The sequence below is a fragment of the Pan troglodytes genome, chromosome 21 (genome assembly GCF_028858775.2).
Source record: "Pan troglodytes isolate AG18354 chromosome 21, NHGRI_mPanTro3-v2.0_pri, whole genome shotgun sequence".
Classification (NCBI taxonomy): Eukaryota; Metazoa; Chordata; class Mammalia; order Primates; family Hominidae; genus Pan; species Pan troglodytes.
In genome coordinates this window covers 31,665,367-31,684,327 of record NC_072419.2, presented here as the reverse complement: position 1 = coordinate 31,684,327, position 18,961 = coordinate 31,665,367, and the positions used below count along the sequence as shown (strand labels likewise).

Below are 18,961 nucleotides of genomic sequence, written 5' to 3'. Positions count from 1 at the left end.
GTGCAAAGAAGTTGTACCATTCCCAAGATAATTGTTGAGTTTATTAAAAATATTAATAGTGTCAAAGGTGTGGTTTATTCATGGGACACAAGTTTTTTTTTTTTTTTTTTGAGACAGTCTCACTCTGTCACCCAAGCTAGAGTGCAGTGGCGCGATCTCGGCTCATTGCAACCTCCACCTCCTGGGTTCAAGCAATTCTCCTGCCTCAGCCTCCTGAGTAGCTGGGATTACAGATGCCTGCCACCACGCCTGGCTAATTTTTGTATTTTTAGTAGAGGCAGGGATTTCACCATGTTGGCCAGGCTGGTCTTGAACTCCTGACCTCAGGTGATGCACCCACCTTGGCCTCCCAAAGTGCTGGGATTACAGGTGTGAGCCACCGCACCCAGCTAAGACACAAGTTTAAAGTTGTATAAAGGACTTTAACATTTTAAAATTCTGACAGTGTAACTCAGAATTGCACTGTTTTATACCAGCAGAGACTTTTATACAAACTTTGGAGATCTCTCCGAAGTCTGAATTTTTTGAGGCCTCAGATAACATGGCCCTTGTGTCCCATGAGCTCTGATGTTGGCAGTTGATTGTAAGTGGGCTCCCACCATGTTGCACAGAGCAGAAGCAATGCCAGGATGCAGTTTGTACATATGGGACCCCTGACTTGTTGCCTGGCTCACTCAAAGGCCCGTCGGCACTCTCCTGTGCCTGCAAATGACAAAGCTTTAGCATTCACCAAGCAGGAGGTGACAGGTCCTTCCCATCTCTTTCTATTCATGGCTTCAAATTAATAATTAGTTGCCAGAAAAATGAGCCAATCTGTCTCATGGAGGGTAAGAACCATGAGCCAAGGCAATTAGCGTCTTGGTTCTGGCTGCCTTGGGAATTTAATTTAGTCACACAGCCCATTTAAGGTTTCCAAACCTTGTTGTCTCCTGAAGAGGGAAATCATGATTGTTAAATGAGGGGACCCCCCCCAGGGACCCATATGTTGAGGATGTGCTGCGTCCTGGGCTGGCCTGGGGCACAGGGCCAGGCAGCTTTTGTCGCGTCCACATGCCTGCTCTATTCTTCTCCAGGACTCAGCAGCTGGCTCCAGGCAGCACAGCCCTTAACCACCCGCGGAGGGAGTGGCCACTGCCCCCAAATAGTTGCACACTTGAGCAGGCCTTTTGTCTGCTTAGAAGACATTCCAACTGCCCATAAGCAATTGGCCTTCGCACAAAGGAGGGTGTCCATGGAGGAGGGCAGTCTGTCTGTGCAGCATATTGTTGAGTGATTGTGAATCTGCAAGCCTGCAGTTTGTAAGTCATCCCCAGCATGGAAGGTGGGCATGGAATGGATGCAAGGCTGGGGAGGACAGAGGCCGAGGAGAGGGCTCAAGGAGAGGATTAAACCAGACAATTTAATTAGGGAGATGTGAAGAGTCACAGAATCAAGATATTGGGGCTCCAGGGGGAACTTAAGGAATGATCTAGGTCTTTTCTCTCTCAGGAACCACTCAAGCCTGATGATACTGAATCCTCTTTTATTTATTTGTACTTACTATTTTCTTTAGAGACGGGGTCTCACTCTGTTGCCAAGCTGCAGTGCAGTGGTGCAATCATAGCGCACTGCAGCCTTGACCTCCTAGGCTTAAGCAATCCTCTCGCCTTAGCCTCCTGAGTAGCTGGGGCTACAGGTGTGCTCTCCCTTACTCAGCTAATTTATTTTTGTTTTTTGTAGATACGGGTCTCGCTATGTTGCCCAGGCAGGTCTTGAATTCCTGGCCTCAAGTAATCCTCCCACCTCGGCTTCCCAAAGTGCTGGGATTACAGGTGTGAGGCACAGCACCCAGCAGAATTCTCTTTCAGAGAAAATTCCAAGGCCTTGATTTAACAACTGTTGCTGGGAGAAAGTTCCTTGAATCATTCTGATTAAGAAATCTGCTTCTCCTTTCACAAGTGGCCATCAAGAACAGCTGGTTTTCTAAGAGGCTTCCGAGATTTGAAAAACGGTGGCTAATGATGACAACAGCAACAGCACTGAGCACAGAAAACTCCACAGGCCTGGGCTCGGCTTATCGCACAGCCTCCATCTCTGGATGCCCTGTGAGGGTTCTGTCATTATCCACATTTTAGAGATGAGGAAACTGAGGCTTAAAAGGGCTAAGTGACCAACCCATTGACACAGCGATTCGAGCTTAGGCTGGCCCATCCCAGACCTGGACTGCCCACCTCTCTCCCCTTTCGCAGCCGACCTGGCTGCCAGCTCTCGTCCTTCCTCTGCGGGGTTTGGCTTTTCCCTCCTCTCTTCCCCAGGCGGTCCCGTCCCGGGCACTGCCTCGAGTCTCACGGTGTGCAGGGCCAGGCAGACGAGCTGCTGACTGCAGCTTCGCTGTAATCTACCGACTCTAACGGCAGCTCAGCTCGCACGGGGCTAGCACAGCGAACACGTGCGCACGGGGATGGGCGGAGAACCGAGTGACGACAGCAAAGAGCCAGGGGGAGCCAGGAAAAGCTCGAAAATCAGCGTAACGCTGTTGGAGATGAGAGGGCACAGCACAATTTTGAGAGCCAAACAAAGGCGGGGCACAGAGCTGTTGCCTCGAGATGTGTGGCCTCAGAAGGTCTTGTCGAGGCGAGTGATGAAAGGGAGGAGGTTCCCGAGGATACTGGAGCCGGAAGACGCGGCGAGGGTCCGGGTTAGCAAACCGGGCAGAGTCAGAGGCCCAGGACGCCGGGCCCTGGGGGCGCTGTCGCAGGGCGACGGCGGAGGCCGGGGTGGTGGGCGCCCCGGGGTGGGGGGAGGCGGGAGTGCTCTCCCAGGTGGGCTTGGAGGGGCCCCGGCCCAGACACCCAGGGCCAGCCGGCGCACCCGCATGATGTTCTGAAAGCGTCCCCGCAGCCTGGTCGGTGGCTGGGGGAAGCTGGGCGTGGTTAGCCTGGCAGCCTGGCTTTGCGGACTCACCTCCGGGCCTCGTCCTCCAGTGCCTTCCCTCCCCAACTGAGGGGCTTGGCTGCACCCACACGCGGATTTCCAGGAACAGCGATCCCGGAGTGGACTCTCCCGCATCCAGGGGGACGTCAGCACTCTCGGCTTCCCCATGGGGACACACTCACTGAGGTCACGCGACCCAAAACCAAATGACTCACCACCACGACAGCCGCATCGTTTCCTCCGATGATTTAAAGGAAGGGTTTTTAGTGGTTTGTCCGGGAGGTTTTAGAGAGAGAATGAAGGGGGTGAGGCCTGAGGGAGGGAGGCGCATGGAAGCCGCCGCATCTGACTGTCCCAGGGTGTGCCCAGGCCCAGAGATGATGTCCAGGCCCCTGAAGGGAGTGAAGCGGAGGCCCTGCTGGAGGCAAAGGTCAGCGCGGCCTGATTAGCCTCCCACGGTGACTTGGGAGGTGACTCGGGAATCCGGGCCCTCTTCTACCTGTGGCGCCGTCCAGCCCTGGTCCCCCAGGCTGTGGCTGCAGCCAGTGCGTGTAAATGGAAGAACCTCGTGATGATTTTTCCTTGGGGGAGATAAACCCATGGATGGGGTCTGGAGCCACAGGGACGGTGAGTAGCATGCATGAGCAGAGAGGTGAAGAGTAGCTGCAGAGCAGAGAGGTGAAGACAGTCTCCCTCCTCCGTGGTCCCTGGATCTGGAGAAGCATGGAATGTGCCCGGAGTCTCTGGTGCCCATGAGGCGTTGTTGGGGCAGGAGGTAGAAAGGTGGCATCAGTGGATGGGTGGCGTCCCATGTCCTGTAGCCGTCACAGGGGCCAGTATCCAAATGGAACCCACAAGTAACCCAACATTCCCAACAACTGAGGGTATTAGCATTGTGTTTAAACGTTTTGGGCCTGAATCAGACAGTGCAGGGTTCCAACGCCCACTTGGTCAGTTTTAAATGGATTCTCTGCAAAGCAGTCCCGATGGGTAGGACTGGGTGCAAGTGGTGAATGTGGTCCTGGGAGGCAGCTGCGGGGAGGGGATGTGAGAGGGAGGGAAGCCAGACCGGGAGTGTGCATTGACACAGGTTTCCACTGTGGGCAACAGGGGCTCACACCTGCTGGGGACCCCCAGGACCTTGTGCGGATCACGCCTCAGCATTGTCTCGGCTGGCAGGTGGGGAAGCTGGGGTCTTGATCCACTAGCACTAAGCGGCTGAGTCTGCCCCGGTGGTGTTAGCCCCTTGGCCCTCCCACCTGCCCTCATGTGGGCTTGGTTGGGTTCCTGGGCAGAGAATGCCTCAGAGACTCGCAATTGCTCTGTTGGGAGGATGGGGCAGCTGCCCTGGACCCTGCCTCCCCCACTGCCCATCCTCTCAGTTTCTCCTTGCATGGTGGCAGGATTCTGAGAGCTTTGCCCAGGGGTAATGTGGCCTGGCGTGGCCTCTGCCTTCCTGCGTGGGGCTCCCTGGTCGTGGAGTGTGCATTGCCGGTGGTGAGCCAGCGCGTAGGGGCCTGGACCAGCGATGCATGGGGGCCAATGAGGGAATGCTCCCCTTCCTCCCCGGGACCATTCTCAGACACACTCCCAAAGGCACACAGAGGGGCTGACTCAATATCCCACCCCAGCTTTGTCAGCTCTGCCTCCCCAGCCTTACTCCTGCCCCCTGGGGTCCCTCCGGGGTTGACAGCCTGCATCTGGCTGGGGTCAGGCTCTGCTCTCTGGGGACGGGCTGCCGTGATGACAGTGCTGAGCTGTTTGCATTGGTGCCAGACTAAGGGAGACCTTCCGGAACAGTGTGGGTGTGGCTTTGTGGGCATGCAAGGCAGGGCCATGGTCTTAGCTGCATCAGCACTGTGCTGCAGGGTGAGAAAGGATGGGCGAGGCATCCAACCCTTCAAGTGCATCAACAACATCCCCACATCCAGTTGTAGTCAGAGAGCAAAACTGTCGAGGACAGTAGCTGGACAGGCACAGGGAAAGTCCAGGAAGGTGTCACCCACTGATTTCTTCTCTCCATGCTGGGGTTCATGGCCACAGTAGGGACCAGTGTCAGAGCTCCTGGGTATCCCCAGCAGTTCCTTGCTAAGGGGATCATGGGGGCAACTCCAGGGAGGGCTCTGACCTCAACACAGGGGCAGAACACTTGGGATCCACCTACAGTACCTTGTGATGTTCTAAGTACCATCAAAAAGGTAAAAAAGAAACAGATTCAGCCAAATAACTAGTTGTTTTTTTCTGTGCTATTATTGCAAAGTGTTAACTATTTTTTAAACTTCATATTTTGAAATAATTTTAGATTTATAGATGAGTTGCAGGCATAGTACAAAGTTCCCAAATACCCTTTACCCAGTTTCCTCAAATGTTAGCAACTTATATAGCTATGTGACATTGATCCAAACTAAGAATTCACCGTTGTGCAATGCCATTTACTAAATGACAGGCTTCAGTTGGGTTTCACCAGTTTTTCCACGAATGTAATTTTTCTATTTCAGAATTGAATCCAGGATGCCCTGCATATTTAGTCATCATGTCTCTCTCCTTAGTCTTTCATTTGTCACTCAGTCTTTCCTTGTTTTTCATGACTTTGAACTTTACAACTGTACATTTACTAAAAAACTGAGTTGGCTGAAAACTAGGTTGGTGGTTTTATTTCTGGGACTGTGCAGACACAGCGATGATTTGGTCATTCTGGTACAGGACAGCCATGGACATCTACGGTTTTCCTGGGCATGGTGCAGTGCTCAAGATTTCCAAAGCCAAACTGCGTGTCACAGTTGTATGTACATGTGCCTCGATGCACTTCTTGTTGGACTGGTGCTCCTGTGAAAACAGACAGCAGTGGGATGCTAGGACTGCAGCTGAACTTGGTGATGGTTGTCCTGAATGCTTGTGCTTTGGTAAAAAGGGCACATTTGAGTCCCCACAAACCTACTCACTCCAGCATGACACAATGTGGCTCTCCCTCCTCCCTCCTCTCTCTTCCCTGCACTTGCGTGGCTTGGCCCATCTCCTCCTAGAGGATTCCCTCTTGGCTTACGCTCCCCTGCAGATGTCCAACTAGTGGCTCCATGCCAGTCTGGGCTGTGTGTGATGTTCCCTTCTGGTCCTTATCACTCTGTCATACACGGGTGTCCAGGCCTGCCTGTGCCCCCTGCACAGATGTAGCCCTGTGGCACTGACCGAGAGCAGCTCTTTGGGTTGCAGAATCGATTCCTCTATCTCCTTTTGGAGTAAGTGTTGCTCTCCACGTGGATGATAATCAGATTTTCTCTCCCTTTGATTTTATGTTCATTCGTGTTTGTTCCACCCAGATTCACAAAGGAATTATTTATTTGTCTTTAGAGTTCAGTAATGTTCCTAGCCTATGTCTTGGTGCTGGTCCTTTTGGGTTGATATTCTCAGGTACTCACTGTGCTCTTTCAGAATGTAGTTTCAACTTTTTTTGTTGTTGTTGTTTTGTTTTCTAAATTCTAAATTATGGGAAAGTTTTTTTTTTTTTTTTTGCCATTGCAGAGTTCAGTATTTGTTCTGCTATTTTACTTCAGGTTTTTTCTCTAGATACTTTATTACCTATATGCTGAATCTTTTTTGCCTATTTGTCATTTTTTCTTTTTTCTTTTTATTTTTTCCTTTATGTCTTTATGACTAAAACAAATTTCTCCTATTTCTCTCAATGCATTGACTGCCTGTTATTTGCCCTTGTGTTCCTTCCAGTTTAGCCCTCATTTCTGAGATGATTTTCATTTGTCCTGAATTCTTTCCCAAGTCATCTTTTTTCCAGGTTTCCCTTGCTTCTCTCTTCTCCCTCCACACAGACGCTGGTATCACGCAGGGCCGTGGCCATGGTGGTCACCTCCACTTGCTTTTACGTAGGGCCTAGAGGGTGGGGACTGTATCATCTAGTTTTGTTGTTTTTGGCCATTTGCCCATGTGTTTTTGGTTTTACTATCTAATTTCCATGTTATTTTTGTGTAGGATTCAAGGAGATTCAAAACCCGTGTCACTGCTGCCATCTTCCTTGAATCCCCTTAAATCCTCATGGATTTGCTGACATTGGGAGCATCCTGAAAGAGTCCCCATGCTAGGGTGGCTGCAGTAACAGGTACAATGAGAAATGATGGTGAGTCCCATAAATGCCCTCAATTCGACTTCCTCTGAGTACAACCTGATAGCAAAGATGTGCAGGAGGGAAGTTAGAATGGTCTCAAATAACTGTGTTTATAGTTTACTGTTGCAAATTTCACAAAAACATATGACCACATGAACACATTCCAAGGGCCCCTCCCAAGACCTTGGAAAGGGCAGCTGTCCACCATTTTGATAAAGATTAAGTAGATCAGGGTGTATCCATAAGATGTAATGGTATGCAGCCATGGAAAATAATCTTTCTGAATTTAAAAATAATCTTTTCATAATAATGAATGTGCATTGTAGAAAATTAGAAAATATAGGTAATAAAGCATAAAGAAAATAAGAAAATAACAATATTTCTGCCACCCAGAGGTTATCACTAAATGTCCTTCCACATTTTGACATACTTTGACAATGTTGCATGCAAAGTGAAAAAAAAATCAGTTCAAGTTGCACCTACAATGTGATATTGGGTTGTGAAATTATGTATGTTTTGAAAAGTATTAAAATACAATAGACCAAAAAAGTTGACAGGGCTTATTTGTGGATCATAGGCTTAGCGGTGATTGTTATTTTCTTATTTCCTATATTTTCCACCACAGGAATGTAGACTTTTATAATCATTAAAAATGAATTATTTAAAAAAGTAATTATGGTGATTTCAGAAGTGAGGTTTGGTTGTAAGTGTGTTTGAAATCGGATGAACAGCTTATTTTGTGTCTGCTGATTATGTGTCTGCATTATGTTGTTTCAGGTTCTCCCCACTCCAGAAAAAATCAAATCAGATTGTGAATTTATTCCCTGACATTAACACATGGCATTACAGGAGCATGTACATCACATGGTCAATTTATTGGCATGAGGATTATGTCATCAGGGAATAAATGGGAAATTCTCAAGGTACTTTGCTCCAGTAATCAGGACTTTATTTATCTCTAAGCTAAAAGAGGGGATTGACTTCTTTAATGATGATCAGAAAATGCTTTTAGGAAGATTCCTTTCCTATTAAACAATTTCTTAAAGTTGCAGTAAATGTTGTGTGGCTTGTCTATGCCCAAGGCTTGGCAGCACACTTTCCTTTGTCTTCAAAACCATGGGAAAGAATGTCACAGGAGTCTTGGAGGAAAAATAATTACAAAGAGGAAAAGGTTGATCAAGGGCCAGTTAATGTTACTGATGACATATCTGTAAGGTTCTCCAGGCCCAATTCTTTTTGGGGGACTTTGGCTCCACAAGCAAATGCCACTTGGTGATATGGCTCCCAGCACTGGCCACCTCAGTGTTCCCTACACTACTGGAGAAATTTAGGCCTAAATTAAAATCAGAGTCATGCAACTTGATTATATTTTGGCAGTTTGATTTAAGTGCAAGTTCTTTGAAATGTAAGAGTGTGATTGGTTTTTAGTGATGTAAACTAAAAGGTCTGTTACTTCCAGGTGGCCCAGGCCTGTAGGCTTCCAGTGAGAAAACTGGAGACCACACTCACCCGTCCCACTGCCCTTTCTTTGGGGCTGCCTGTGATACTGGGTTATTCCCCTTGCCGCATTCCACTGTGCTTACCCTGTTGGAATATGATGGTGGACTTGCCAGAGGAGATGACCATGATTTTCAGGAACAGCAGCCCCTCCTTCCTGGTTGAGGCAGCCAGCAGGCACTCCTATCCATGAGCCACAGCTCAGCTAAGGCAATCCAGTCCAGCTGCATGCCCTCTCTCTGCTTCTGGGGAGGTAGGAAGGACCAGGGGCATTCATGCTTGTTTCTAAGGGGCCCTAACTGGATCTCTGGATCAAGACCTACTCAGGGGAGAAAGACTCTACTCTGGGTTCCATGTTAGGACTGACGGGTGCATCTTAACTGAGATGCAGACAGTGGACAATTCGAACTCTGACCTGAGAGCGAGCCCCAGCCTTGGTGCTCATAAATGCTCCGCTTGGTCCTTCACATTTGTGTTCCACACAGGGGAAGCCAAGTTGTGAGCAGTGCACCTTCACAAGCAAAGCCTCGACTGAAATCTTCTCTAACAATTGGCTGGTCACTCCTGAGCGTAATCTACCCCTTCAGAACACTGGGGATGAATTTAGAGACATCGAAGCCTCCTGATGAGAAATACGTGTCCACTCACCGGGAGAACTGAAATACCAGGAGATTTCTACACAAATCTCACAGAGTCCTTCTGGCGTCCTAGGGGTTTGCTCACATATAAGGGACTTTCTGGTAGGAAGAGAGTCTCTTTACATTCTTTATTATATGATCCTGGTGGCTTTGTAGAGAGATGGTACAGCTGACAGATCATGTCCTGTGGGGCCAGGGAGTTGTGTGTGTGTGAATGCTCTGTGAACTTGGGCAAACTACTTAGCCTCTCTGAGCCTTAGCTGCATCAGCTTTGAAAAAGAGGATGATAAAATGGAGTCACCTTATTTGACTTTTATAAATACACTTACACAATTACACAAGTTGTGGGGATGGGAAGAGAGAGTTGGGGAAAGAGAAATGAGAGAGAGACAGAGAGAATGAATGATAAACAATTTAAAGAACAGTGGGGTGTAGACCAACGCTCAGCCTGGCAAGGGTGAGCCCAGAAAGCCTTCCCTCCTGGCTATTGGCAGCCTCCGCGTGGAAGCCTGTCGTTGACTTCTTAATGATGAGAGATGTTCTGGGGGCACTCCAGGATTCTTGGACATGGGATCATCTTCACAGCTGTGTCTATTGAAAGCTGAAGTTTCAGTCTCCCCTGCCCCCTGCCCCCTGGAGTGGCTTTCCAGGGGAAATTCAAGGGCACCTGTGACTGCATGGCTGCTTTCCTTTCCTTTACTCAATGCCATCCTTTGGTGACAGCCGTGTCTCATGCCAGGATACATGAGGTGCTCCATAGTAGTGTGTTTTCCCTCCTGGGAGGTAATTTTATTTAAATGTGAAGTCAAAAGGATCACTAAATAGAACCATGAGGCAACCACTCTGGGCACCTGCCTGGTGATATCCACAAGAGCTGACCACAGGTGCCCCCTGTGCCCAGCAAGTCCTTGGCTGGGCAGTCACACAACAGGCATGGGGATGTGTGGCCACCAAGCCCTCCAGGGCAGTGCTATTTGTAATAGTCCCAAATGGGAGAGATGGCAAACGCCCGCCAATGGGGCAGCATGGATAAATGGATGCTGCACAGCAATGGCGATGAGTGAGCCCCAGCACCCGTGAGCTCACCAGTGTAATATTGGGTGGAAGAAGCCAGGAGGAAGGGCATTCACATTCTGTGATTCCAGCTACACTATGTTTAAATATGGGCAGAGCTAGGCTGTGGTGCTGGAAGCCAGGACAGTGGGATCCTTGCATGGGGGGGATGGTGCTGGTAGGTTCTGGTAATTTCCTCTTCTTGATCTGGGTGTAAACATTTTGTGAAAATTCAATGAGCTGTACATTTATGACTTTGTATGAATATTATACTTTCATAAAACTACTTTAAAATATGATTGTGAACCTTTTTTCACCTATTTTCTGCCAATTAGCACCGAATTGCTCACTAACTAATGAGTGGTGCTGGTTTTGACTTGCTTGCTACACTGTCTTGAGACAGATAGGGTTTTCTGTGCTTTGTATGACCCCCTCTGGAACCAGGGTGGGACTGGGAACACTTGGAAAACATGTGCTGACAGATGCTGGGCATCCCCGTGTTGGTGGAGGCATGCTCATTCCTCAGCAAAATACCCATATGGGGTGTTGGCAGGAAAGAGGACAGAAAAGGACAAAGTATTTGTCTCTGCTAGCGTTCCTGGAGCTGCCTCACCTTGGCCAAGCCCCCGCCCAGTCCTCTCCCAACGTGGACAGACTAGGGGGCAGAAACTAGTCAGCCAAAGAATTTCCAAGCTAGGGGTTGATGAATGCTTGGATAATTTGCCCATGAACACGTTGGACTCTTCTTCACTTGCCATCACGGGGGGATAAGTACCCCAGTTTTTTTTTTGGAGAGAATTGAGGGACTATGCCATTGCAGTGTGGATTTCAAGAGATTCTAAACAGAAGGCAGAGTAACAGTGTGGTTTGGGAAGCTCTAAAGACAGTTGTCCTGGTGCGGTTTCTTCCATAAAAGAGTGGGGACGCCATGGACCTGCTCACCAAATTCCAGTCCCGACACAGTTCTGTGAGGCACTCTCCACATCACGGCAGACGGGCAGGAGGAGTTTACACAGCGATCTGGGGGCCGTTAGAGCACTGAGGGATCCATTGCTGTCTCTTGTTTCTGTTTCCCACACTGTGCTGGGTGCTGGGAACATGACGATGAACTTGAAGGAAATAATGTTTACGCTGGTTCATTTCCAAGACATAGTGCCTTGAATCAGTTTAGGTCAGCAAACTACAGAAGAAACAGGATATACTAGGCCCCTGCTTGGAGAGCCGATGCCTGTTTGTTGCCCCTCACCCCCTTAGTTGCCCTTACCAGAACCAAAGAAGTTTAATCTAAGATGAAAGTTTACTAGCCTGCAAAATAGCTCACTTTGTCTGTTCTTATCAGCCTGCCCAGCTACTTAGGTCATAAGTGAAATACTTGAAGCGCCCCTGAGCTAACTAGGATTGCAATGCATTGTGGCTGCAACAAGATGCAGCAAGACAACTGTAAAGAAAATGCCTAAAACCCCTACCCACCAACCCATAGGCGATGTCCAGGAAGACTGTGACCCCCATAGTACTCAGCATTTGAGGAACTGTGGGAGGGACCTGTGCACTAGCGGATAAATTGCTTGTTGAAACTGTGCTGGGTGTGCCTGTCCATCAGATACCCAATCTTGCAAGACTGTCATTAAAAGTCTCACTTTTGCAGTTCTCCGGGTCTCTGAGTCCATTCTTTGGGTTTGGATGAGTGAACTTGTTTCTCATAAACTGAAGTAGGTGTGGCTCCTGCCCCCAGGTGGCTGTGTCCAGGTTTTCCTTGGTGGTGCTCCCCTGGTCCTGGTCCTGGTTCTGCTGCCACCCTGTGGAATCCTCGTCAACCTTTCAGCCACTCAAATACCCTTGGTGTCCATGGCGTCTGAACAGCTAATGTAAGTGCAGGCAGCCCCAGGGTCTCCATGCATCGGGCAGCTTGCCTTCCGTTGAGGATGTGGCTGTCTTCCCATTTCTCTCTGCCGATGCCAGCAGCTCCCCTGCATCACCCTGCTGTCCTACGACTGCGTTCTCAACACACAGCTGAGAGCGAGAGCAAAACAGCGTGTGTCCGTGATTCCTAATTTCTGTTGACATTTCTTGGTAACATCAATAAAGCAGCAGTGCCAATGTGAATGGATGTGAATGCCTTGGAAGAAAACCTCGGAGACAATACTGGAGCATGTTCAAATAAATCCTGTGTCCCCAGTGCTCTTCAGGGGGCAGAGTCGGCTGTAATTCAAAAGTGACACAGAGGCATTGGGTTCTGGGAGGAAGCAAGTCTTAGGGCACATGTGTATCCTTTTCGTATATGCTCAAGAGAAATCTATGACAAAATGTTTTATCAATAAGTCTAAAAGGCCAGGTGTGGTGACTCATTGGCTCACACTTGTAATCCCAGCACTTTGGGAGGCTGAGGTGGGAGGATTGCTTGAGCCCAGGAGTTTGAGACCAGCTTGGACAAACTGGTAGTGAGACCTCTTCTCTACAAAAAAAAATTTAAAAATTAGCTGGGCATGGTGATGTGCACCTGTAGTGCCAGCTGCTCAGGAGGCTGAGGTAGGAGGATTGCTTGAGCCTAGGAGGTTGAGGCTGCAGTGAGCCGTGATTGCACCACTTGCATTCCAGCCTGAGCGACACAGCGAGATCCTGTCTCAAAAAAAAGTCTAAAAGAACTTTTTTGATAAATATAAAAACTCTCATATATAAGAAAGCATCGTGTCATAGAAATTGAAAGCTTTTTTCTTTCTTTCTCAGGGCTACATAAAATAGGAGCAGGGCTCCAGGAAAAGCAATTGTGATGTGTGGTCCACGCTGCATACTTAGAGCCAAGAGTAGGTTAAGTCTCAACTCTGCTACTTTTTAGGTATGTGATATCAGGTTCCTCTTTGTTTTGCATTTTTCATCTGAAAAACAAGGATAATAATAATGCCTCCCTTATAGGCTGTTGTAAGGATCAGATGAGATAATATATGCTAAGTCCTTATCACAGGGCCTGACACACAGCAGGTGGTGAATAAATATTAGCAACTTTTATTGAAACTGATGGAAATACAAAGATAAATTTAAAAATCCACTATCGTGTGAGATTTTTAATGCACAGCTCTTGAAATTGACAGAGATCAAGAAGATAAAAATAAACAAAACTCTTAAATAACAGAGAAAAACATCATATAATAGCTAACGGGTCTTTTTACCCACCAGAGAGTGTATATTATTTCAAGTATACACAGCACAGTCACAGAAATTGGTCATGTGTTAAGCCATAAAGAAATGATCAACAAACTCCAAAAAATAGAAATCATGATATAGGTCACACTTACTGATTACAACATAATAAAATTAAGAATTGACAACTGAAGATACATATATATTCAGAAATAACAGTCTAGAAGTAAGTATACAAAGATGCACATACAACATTTACTGCTAGTAATAGAAGAAATGCAAACCACCTAAATATTTTTCATTAGGGAAATGGTTACAATCATGGTGCAGCCACACTGTGGAATGCCATGCAGTGGTCAAAAAGAATGAGATCGACTTACGTATCTGCACACAATGATGTCCAAGACGTATCAATTAAGTGGAAAAAATTCTAAGAGCAATGATATGATATGATACAATTTATGTAAAAAAATACAAAATGGAATTACATTTTTCATGAAATGAAATTCATTTCCTACACACACACACACACACACACACACACACACACTGCAATGTACAAGGAAAGCTGTGAAGGCAAGTCCTGGGATGTGACTCAGCATGATTACAGTGATGACCTCTGGGGAGGGGTGGCATTCAAGGTGGTTTGGTTAAGGAGAGCTTTGTTGGACATTCTTATTGTGAAGATATATGCATGCATTACTGATATTATTTAAAATCATTTAAAATAACAAGGAAGGTGAGAAAAGAAAAAGTTTCAGGTACCACTGTCCAGTGGAAGCACAAGGTTTGCTTTTTATTTTTTCTCCTTTCCTTGCTAATCATTCATCCTTATCTTCCCCACCCATGTTTATGGAATATTATGAGCTTGACACAGCCACTCACAGTTTCCATACAATGTCTTGTCTCCCTCTCTCTGTGATTGCCAAGTCTCCCAGGTGGCTGCCAATGGTTCTGGCCTCCTCGAGCCACACTCTCATGCAGTCCTTTCCACATTCAATCAGGGCTGGCCTCTGTGTCCAGCAGAATGTTGATGGGTCAGAAAAGGCGCTACAGCTCCCGCCTTGCTCTCTTGGGTGACTCATGCTGGGGGAAGCCAGCCACATGCCAAAAGGACGCCCAAGCAGCCCTGGGGAGGCCCACACAGAGAGATGCTAAGGCCTCCTGCCAGCAGCCAGCACCAGCTCGGCAGCCAGTGAGGGCTGCCTTGGCAGTGGATCCCCTGGCCACAGCAGAGCCTCCAAATGATGCGGCCCAGGCTGACATCTGACTGCAGCCCTGTTAGTCTGCTTTGTGCTGCTATAACAGAATTCCATAGACTGGGCAATTTATAATGAACAGAAATTTATTGGCTCATGGATCTGGAGGCTGGGAAGTCCAAGATTAGGGGCCCAGCATCTGGCAAGGGCCTTCTTGCTGCATCATCCCATGGTGGAAGGGCAAAAGGAGGGAGGGGGAGGGAGAGAGACAGAGAGAGGGAGGATCAAACTTGTTCTTTTATAATGAATCCACTACTGAGATAACAAACCCATTCTCATGATAACAGAATTAATCCATTCAAGAGGGCACAGCCCTCACAGTCTAATCACCACTCAGCAGCCCCCTCCCAGCACTGTTGCACTGGGGATTATGTTTCCAGCACATGCTTTCCAGGGGCCACATTCAGTCTGTAGCAGACTCCAAGCCAGAACCACCCGGCCAGACTATTAGTGAATTCTTGACCCACAGAAACTGTGATTGCAGTTTGAGACCACTAAGTCATTGATATTTAGCTATGCAGCATTAGATAACTGCTAATTACTGGCCTACTAATCAGTCTTTCTCTGCTCCAGATACCCTTTCTGTGCCATTGTTTCTCAGGTCTGGGGCCTCTGGTGTCTTTAACAGTCTCTGTGCTCCCCATCTTCCTGCTCGGCCTCAGACGCCCACTTCCCTGGCTCGGTCTGCTCCCTCTGTCTCTGCCTGCTTGCCCACCTCTCTCCTCTACACTTTGTGGTGCTCGATCCCCCTCTCTCCTCCTGGATCCCTGCTGGATGAGGAGGGTCGCCAGCAAGCGTGTGGTCTGCCTGAGACTTCCGTGGGGCTCTCGGCAGTTCTGTAGGCTGACCCCAGTGCTTTTTTTGTAGCTGGAAAAGGGAACCCCGGCACCAGATGAGGATGCGGCCTCTTTTGTCCTAATTCTCTTTTTCTTTTCTAAGAGACAAACCAGGCTAGTGGGATGTTATCCTGACACAGGGACCAGACCAGCTCTGGCGAAAGGTGAGGGCTGTCCTTTCTGGCCAGGCATTTCCTAAAATGTGTTTGGGTATTTTGTGGGGTGAATTTGCTGGGAATCTCCCATGTAGTCATGGAAGCCTTGTCCCTCACAGCCTAGAAACAAAGATGTTCAGGTTCAGTTTGCCTGCCAGTCTGCCACCTGGCTAGAAAGTGACTGTCCCAGGTCTGCTGTGAGGAGTGGCTTGGTTTATGGGAGGGGTTCCTCTCCAGAGCACCTCTAGGGGAGGAGAGGCGAAGCCTCCTCTGTGGCAGGGGTGCCCACCTCAGCCCACTGTGGGCAGCTGAAAGACACATTTGAACGGACAACATGGAATCTCAGAGCTGGAAGGGACCCTGAGAAGCTACCCAGAATTTCAGTGCCTCCATGGAGTGGACGACAGTCTCAAGAAAAGGAAACGAGATAGCACTTGTGTGTGTGCACTGGACAGTCTCCAAGGCGCAGTGTTGAGTAAATGATGCAAAGTGTGGGAGGTGTGTGTGGGAACTGCCATTTGTGTAAACAAAGCAAAGGATGCACTTGTTAGTAAATGCATGAACTACCTTTGAAGTGCGCACAGGCTGGCTGCCTCCAGGAGGGGTGATGCAGGCAGGGGCAGGGGTGGGAGGGATACTCGCTGCTGAATATCCTTTTGTAATTTTAAAGTTGAACCATCTGCATGTATTTCTTTTCCAAGAATAAAGTTAAAACACGCAATACATAAATCTATCTACTGTACCCTCCCATTTTCCTGATGATTGAAATGGAGACTGGAGGACGGCCGATGGTGAGCCACGGGGTTGGCACTGGAATCCGGGTCTTCCAACTTCCTCTCTCTTTGTCATCACTTGTCAGGACCTTCTGGGGTGTCTGCTGGCTCCTTGCACCCCGTGTTCCATGTGGATGACCTGGGTGGTAGAATGAGGAGGGGGCGCGCACAAGCTGAGCTGGGAGTGGGGCTCTCTGAAGCTCCCCATTTGGGCTGCTAAGACTTCATGAATGTGTGCGTGGCGGTCCATTAGGAGGGGTAGGCCTGAAGCATGAGGCCTGAACTCACACAAAAAGCCAGTCTTGCTCTGCAGAGGTCAGACCTGACTGTGCTCCTGAGAGGGGATTCGGGGGTTGTGTGCAGTGGGGACATTTTTGGAGCCCACGCCATTTCCATCTGGTGGTGCTTTACATGCTTTCCATTCTCTTTCCAGACCCAGTGAGGTAACTGCTATTTCATAAATTCAGATGCTGTCTCCCTTGCTGACCATTTCTTGCTTTTATCTCTTTGGGCATCAACTTGGCCCTCTGGTCTCTCCCTCTAGGTGCCTCCCTTTTTTGAAGCCTTTATCCGCACGGCCTGAAAAACACAGTAAGTAACATGGCTACCTGAGCCATTGTTACAGAGACCCATATATAGACTTTTCTAACTACTTCCTTCTTCTCAGGTCTGTGTTTTCAGCTTTTCTAAGATGGAGGGTTTAGGTATCTGTAATGACTTTTACTCCGTTTCATGATGTTTATCAGGCATTTGTTATATGCTAGGCACTGTGCACTTACACTAACAACAACCTTATTATTATTTTTTTAAAGCACATTTACCATCTCTATTTCACAGAGAGGGAAACTGAAGCTCAGAAAGGCTGAATGGTTTGCTCATGGAACACACAGCGTGCAAGCAGCATATGCCCACGATCGCCAAGGCCTCAGCCGCTCCACCGGCATGCACGGAGGCTCTTCCTGTTTCCCACGCACCTGGCTGGAGGCCTCTCAGGGTGCAAAGGACCTCAAAGGAAGGTGCCTGGCTCAGCGGGGATGCAGGGGCTTCCTGGAGGAGAGGACTCTTGGCCAAGGCTGGAACCATGCACAGGAGTTGAGAAGGAAGGAAAGAGGAGGGGGCTTCCAGGAGGGCAGGCTGGAGGGGGCAGAGATTGTGGCCTCTGTGGGGTTAGGTGAGGCTGGAATAGGGGAAATAACAAAGAGGGGAGCTAAGAAATGTGTTTCATCCAAAGACAAGTGGGAGCCATGGACGGTTTTCAGTAGGGGAATAAAAGGGTCAGCTGGTCTTGAGATGGTCCCAGCAGGCAATGACCAAGTGCAGGGAGACTGTAGGAGGCACCACGGAATCCAAGGGAGAGGACGGGGCCTGCAATGGGCGGTAACCCTGGGCTGGGAGGAAGCATGGCCCCAAGAGCTGGTTAGGAGGGGATGTGGGGACTAATTGCATGTGGGGTTCAGGGAAAGTTCAGGTAGGCACCGCATTCCTGGTGTACGTGCGGAGAAGTGACCCAGCAGAGGTGGCGGGCGGGCTTGACCACTGAGCTGAGCTGTCTGTGCTGAGCAGGCATCTGGATTCCAGTCGGGACTCAGGACAGAAACCAGACTGCTGGTCTGGGTTTGGGAGTCACTGGCAGGTGTGGTGAGACTGGCTGAACCTTTTGGAATGGATGAATATGCCCAAGAGAATGTTCAGAGGGTCAGGAGAGAAACAGGCCCAGGGCAGGCTCAGGTAGTGCCAACTGTTGGGATCTCATCGTGCAGCTTCAGCTGCAGGAAGCTTGAAGCCCGGGGACTGAGTGGGGCAAGGGCAGTTCAGACTGAAGGAAGGAAAGTGCATGGCCAGGCGGGACCCAAGACCAAGAGGGACTCTACTTACCAAGGATGGGGACTTTTCTGCTTTGCTCTCCTGTAGTAGAAACATGGGGGAAGCTGCCCGACCCTACAGAGACAAGAGTTTCCTGCCAGGGAGGGCCCAGATGTGAGTCAGCTGCGGGGAGGGATAGCCTTGGCTGTGGGGGCTGCTTCCAAGGTCAGCAGGCAAAAGCGTTAAAGGCCTCCCGAGCCCCAGCCCTCCAGCGCTGCCTGCCCTCTTGTGAACACTCCGGTTTCTTAGGGAAGCCTCTCATGGGCACGGGTAGTCACCGATGCTCTGGCTTTCCTGGAACAGCCTGACTTTCAAAACATTTTAGATTTTTCTGTAGGATTGGGTTCATCAGCTGTATAACTAAATGTGATGCATTTCTATTTCTACGTAACACTTTGTACACAATGTTTTTATGTTAACCAACATGACTGAACCAGAAGCTCTTCTTGTCTGGATTATGTGTTGACCTTGAGTGTTGGTCCTTCTACACCTTCTAGATCCTTTGGGACCTCTGGCCCTGGAGTTCTAGACACACCTTTGTTTGTGCTCTGGTCTGAGTGTTGGTGCCCCCGTAACAGTGAGAGAAATGGAACATAGCTGACTCCGTCTGCCTTCTACCCTCACCAATTAACTGTCTTTGCTCATTCTTGCACATGGGCCAAGCTAACTACTAAAGCAAGGATGACAATAGTTTCTTTACAAAACTAACCCCCAAGGAGATAAAT

The 18,961-nt window shown here is 48.7% G+C and overlaps 1 long non-coding RNA gene across 1 annotated transcript; it reads left to right on the top strand.

Annotated features, from left to right (window-relative positions):
- Positions 1-1,908: 1,908 nt before the first annotated feature.
- LOC129138231 (uncharacterized) lies at positions 1,909-18,671 on the top strand. Its single transcript, XR_008541355.2, has 5 exons — positions 1,909-2,084; positions 6,895-7,021; positions 7,805-7,950; positions 12,940-13,048; positions 17,211-18,671. It is a non-coding gene; the product is annotated as an uncharacterized LOC129138231 (long non-coding RNA).
- Positions 18,672-18,961: the final 290 nt, after the last annotated feature.